This window comes from Palaemon carinicauda, chromosome 5, assembly GCF_036898095.1.
Source record: "Palaemon carinicauda isolate YSFRI2023 chromosome 5, ASM3689809v2, whole genome shotgun sequence".
Lineage (NCBI taxonomy): Eukaryota > Metazoa > Arthropoda > Malacostraca > Decapoda > Palaemonidae > Palaemon > Palaemon carinicauda.
In genome coordinates this window covers 85181646-85187394 of record NC_090729.1, presented here as the reverse complement: position 1 = coordinate 85187394, position 5749 = coordinate 85181646, and positions in this window count along the sequence as shown.

The window sequence follows — 5749 nt, the reverse complement described above, 5'->3', positions numbered from 1 at the left end:
GTCGATATTTAATTTGATTTTTAATAACAGTATTGTTTTGTTTTGTTTGCAATACGTTAATAATTCTAATCAATTTAGTATTATGGTATGAAAAGACGATTGGTAAATGCGTGTCTCAACAATAAATATTGTTTATCTCCAAAAGGTGAAAAAATAATAGATGTATGTCGTCTGTAGTTTCTAGACCCTAAAACTATATAACAAGCTCCCACTAGACATCCGAAAGACTGAAGATGTCAAAGCTTTCAAGAAGAAACTAAAGACTTCCTTGTTTCCAAAGTGCTTTGATAATGTGGATTTGACTATTAACATGGGATACGCTGTGTGAAACTTTAGGTATCTAAAAAACGTCTACAATAAACAGATCTTGTAGGACCTGTAGTGCGTAGGCTCTCTTTGTGTGATAGGACCAGGAAAACATCTATTAAATTATAGTAAAGTAACCAAATTTGTGTTTTATATAAAATACATTTGTGACAATTGTTGTACTATGCAGAACTAAATATTTTATTGCAGCCAAAGATCTTTCAACTGAATAATTGATTGAAATTATAATTTTTACTATCCAAGATCTTTATAGAACAGGATAATCATTCGTGTTATTAGTCAAGTTGTTTAAGAACATTGTTGTATGTCTTTGATTAGAAATTCATGGTTAATGCTTTTAATAGTCTGAAAATTTCTACTGAATTATATGTGGTAACGCAATCAATCTTTCGGTGTAACATAAAATACGATTGAATTATATCAGCGTACATTGTTGGATATCTAGTGAAACTAAATCAGACTTCTTACTCAAGGCGGCAAGAGCTGTACCATTAGCAATTGTGCCATCCTTAAATAAAGGTCATCTTACGACAGGATGTATGTTTTCAGTGCAAGCCTAACTGGTTTTTAGGTAGCTCACATAGGCTCAGTAATCGCTTGGGTAGCTCATATAGAAGCTTTAATAATTACCTCTGCCAAACAAGTTGGAAGGAGGTTATGTTTTACCCCCTGTTTGTGGTTTGTTTGTGAACAGCTTCCTGGCCACAATTTTAATCGTAGATTAATGAAACTTGCATCGATTAACTGTTCTGTAAAAAGCTGGAAAATATCAATTTTTGAAGGTCAAGGTCACAGTCAAGTAAAATGTCCAATTCACTTCACGTAATTAGCTATAAGGTTGGACATCGTTGTCACAGAGACTTCAAACTTGGTTCATATTTGAGTGTCTGAAAATCCACGCCAATTGATAAATGTTAAGGTCAAAGGTCAAGGTCAAGATCGAGCAAAAGTTCTAGAAATTAGCTGCCATGGCGGAGATCTGCATTCTAGTGAGTGCCCCTTTAGTTTGTTGTGGAGTGACAAGAGAGTAAATCTAATTTCTTACCAGTAATTAAAGTCATACTACTGAAGAGGTATTCAATTCAGATAATATCCCTTTTGATAAAGTAGTCTTTTATTATTATTTCAGGTATATTCCTACTAACACTAAACCGTTATGGTTTTACACCATAATATGAGTACTACAACGTAGCATGATATTTATAAATTAGTATAAACAATGACGATGAAACAATCTCCAACAAGTTTAATAGATTTGAGAACATAGCCCTTGGAAGAATATCAGGAGTTGAATGGTAGGACCGGATTGGAAATGAAACTATAAGAGAGATTACTCGAGTGCCAGAAGAATATTGGGAGTTAAATGGCAGGACAATATTAGAAGTGAAACTATAAGAGAGATTACTCGAGTGCCATATGTAGATTAGATCATGGTGAGGGGTAGATGGAGATGGTTTGAGCATGCTTTTCGCACTTCCCATGAGAGATTAGTTCACCAAACTTTCAACTGGGTTCCACAAGGCACTAGAAGAGTTGGAAACCGCAGGCCTACATGGCTGAGGACTACGAAGCGTGAAGTAGGAGATGATGGATGGAGAAATATTGATTTAAAAGCTCAAGATAAGAGACGACTGGCGATATCTAACCGAGGCTCTCTGCGTCAGCCTGCATAAGTTAAGTAAGATAGTATTCCTACCAGTATTACTTGACTTTATTTTATTTTGAGGGCTGTTTTCCTGGTCATATCAAGCAAGGAAACCCTGAGCCCTACATAAGCTACTAGATCAGTTTGTCGTATACATTCTGAGGTATTTGGAGCATTCTATGTTAATTGTCAAATCCACATTATCACACTCAGAAAAGAGAAAGTCTTCAGTTTCTTTTTGAAATTATTAATATCAATTCATAAAATATGGTAAAATATATGATTAACATGAATTTTTTAAATCTGGTATGAATGGCTGTTAAAATACTAAGGGTTCCATCAAAAAATATTTTTGTTCAGAAAGATCCGAATGTTTTCATTTTCTAAAATATAGTAAAGGATCAAGTGGCTACGTTCAAGATGAAAAATTTTGGTAACATAAAACAGCTTGTGTATACGCTTCAGGCGTAAATAGCTATTGAATACTAAATGGTGTTTATATTTATCTCTATTTAAAGTCTATTATTGTTTAATTTGTGTATCTGAGAATTACCAATATATATCCTATCATAAATTTGATGTTTCTATCTAATGAAGAGAACCATAGAAACGAAGAGTATAGTGGAAGTCTTTGATTGGCTGAAGCAAATCTTTCACTTTCTCTACCAATTCTAGGGATTTGTCCCTCAAATAGGGCCATTCTAGCTGTTAGAGAACTCGAGGCTCAAAATAGGCTTATCTGATTAATTCCCGTATAGCTGAAAATTGTTAATGAAATCTAATTTTAGCATATAAAAATCAACAATGGTCCTTATGATTTAGAGATATTTTTCTACATAGGTAAATATTCAACGTGAGATATTTAGTTTCTGTACGTAGCCTAAAATCAGCAATGTGAAAATTTAGTCTTCAAGACTTAAATTGCTTGTGGTTTGCTAAGTATTGCTTGTATATGACACCCAATATGATTATGATTACATTAATATATATATTTCAGAGCAAATATTAAAATCAAAATAGAAGTAAGCTCGTTATCTTAATAAAAATCTAGATTTTAGTGTTAGTGGTTTCATAAATACAATTATTAAAAGTAAATATAGAATATATTACAATTATAAAAGAAGCAACAGTATATTTATTGCATTATAAAGAAAGCAAAGTATTAAAAAATACTAGAAGAAAATACTTCTGTCCTAGGGATATTTTAGGGCCTGTCTATGGATGTTTCTGACAGCTGTAGAAAATTCAGTCCGCCATAGACACGGTCGGAGAAGGTTTTGTCTTTGAACTAGTGTTGTGAAAAATTAAGGGAAAAGGTAAGAACTCACTTTCCAGGTTTATTTTCTTTATTTTCTCTCGGATAATTAATCACGTTAAACGCTAGATGTTTGGAATAACCAGATATTTTCTTACAAAGCTCTTACATTAGCGAAAGATATTTTATTTTGGCCTTTGACAATACCGGTTTTAGGACGTGGCAAGCTCTGAATATTTGAATGTTTTTTTTTTTTATATACGAGATTTTCAGAGTGTCTTAATGTATTATAAATGTGGGTTTGATTACCAGGAAGAAACATAATCGTTTTTTTTTTTTTTTATCTCATTTGTTAGTGAAGGAATGAATTTTAATATTACCCTGTCGAGTACTTATCTATAGGCCTAAATTTTCCGTTAACGCCAGCGATGGATTTAGAAATACCTTCGTAAAGTTTGCTCAAATTCATTAAAAATGTAATTAATGGTTTTTAATTAGATATTTCATTTTGAAATTGGAGACAAGTTTATAGGGAATTTTGAATAATGGTTTTTAATTAGATATTTCCTTCTGAAGCTAGACCCATTGATAAGAATTTTTATTACATTTTTTAAAATTTTCAAGCTGTTGGTGGTGGTGGTGATGTCTCAAGATTCGTATAAATTATGCATATTTTCATCTTGCAAATCCTAAGGGTTGCATGATTGCAAGAGCCTGTGCTTGGCCGCAAGGGCCAGGCAATATACAACAGCCACATAACTTGCAAAATTCTAAGAAGGATCCGGGAATTTTAGGTGATAGGTTGTGGAATGATCTTCCTAATCTTAGGGTGGTTGAATCAGTAGAACTTCAAAAGTTCAAAGTTGCAGCAAATGTTTTTATGTTGAACAGGCTGACTAAGTCTTTTTGTAGTTTATATATGACATATCTGTTTTGACGTTGTTACTGTTTTTTAAAATGATTTATTGGTAATTTGTTCTCATCATTTATTTATTTCCTTCCTTCCTTTCCTCACTGGGCTATTTTTCCTTATTGGAGCCCTTCGGCTTATAGCATCTTGCTTTTCCAACTAGGGTTGTAGCTTGGCTAATAATAATAATAATAATAATAATAATAATAATAATAATAATAATATAGGTGTACAATAGTTATTGAAGCCTAAATATATTTCATAAGTTAACATATAAATCATATTAAGTCAGTGCTCATCATACACAGCGTATATATTTAACAACAGTATTCATTATCTTATCAATACACAAAATAAATCCTTTGTCCTAATAATCATCGGTTCACTCTGTGAACACAGTCATTCATTTGTCAGTGAGTGCACACAAACCTTGACAATTATACAGTTATTTGTTTTTAGATATCTCCTTATTGTCTCAGTGAACAGTTCCTTTGGGAAATTCAACATTCGGAAAGTTCTGTGCTTTTTGTTAAATCAATGAATTAGTTCAAGCTTCCTTCCTTGATGTCTACTGTACTGCCTAGTTTGACAGCTCACATTATCGGCCACGCCACTTGATTACTTACAGAATCTCTCCTCTCTCTCTCTCTCTCTCTCTCTCTCTCTCTCTCTCTCTCTCTCTCTCGCGTTTTTGATAAGTCAGTCTCTCTCTCTCTCTCTCTCTCTCCTCTCTCTCTCTCTCTCCTGCGTTTTTTGATAAGGTCAGTCTCTCTCTCCTCTCTCTCTCTCTTCTCTCCTCTCTCTCTCTCCTCTCTCTTCTCCTCTCCTCTCTCTCCTCTCTCTCTCTCTCTCTCTCTCTCTCTCTCTCGCGTTTTTGATAAGTCTCTCTCTCTCCTCTCCCCTCTCTCTCTCTCTCTCTCTCTCTCTCTCTCTCTCTCTCTCTCTCTCTTTTTTTTTTTTGATAAGTCTCTCTCTCTCTCTCTCTCTCTCTCTCTCTCTCTCTCTCTCTCTCTCTCTCTCTCTCTCGCGTTTTTGATAAGTCTCTCTCTCTCTCTCTCTCTCTCTCTCTCTCTCTCTCTCTCTCTCTCTCTCTCTCTCTCTCTCTCTCTCTCTCTCTCTCTCTCTCTCTCTCTCTCTCTCTCTCTCTCTCTCTCTCTCTCTGTCTCTCCTCTCTCCTCTCTCTCTCTCTCGTCGTTTTTGATAAGTCTCTCTCCTCTCTCTCAGTATCTCTCTCTCCTGAGGAAAATAATCTCTTTTTCTCTCCTGAGGAAAATAATCTCTCTCTCTCTCTCTCTCTCCTCTCTCCTCTCTCTCTCTCTCTCTCTCGAGGAAAATAATATCTCTTTTGAGGAAAATAACCTCTCTCTCTCTCTCTCTCTCTCTCTCTCTCTCTCTCTCTCTCTCTCGAGGAAAATAATATCTCTTTTGAGGAAAATAACCTCTCTCTCGCTCTCTCTCTCTCTCTCTCTCTCTCTCTCTCTCTCTCTCTCTCTCTCTCTCTCTCCGTCTCTCCTCTCTCTCTCCTCTCTCTCACGTTTTTGATAAGTCTCTCTCTCTCTCTCTCTCTCACGTTTTTGATAAGTCTCTCTCTCTCTCTCTCTCGTTTTCACGT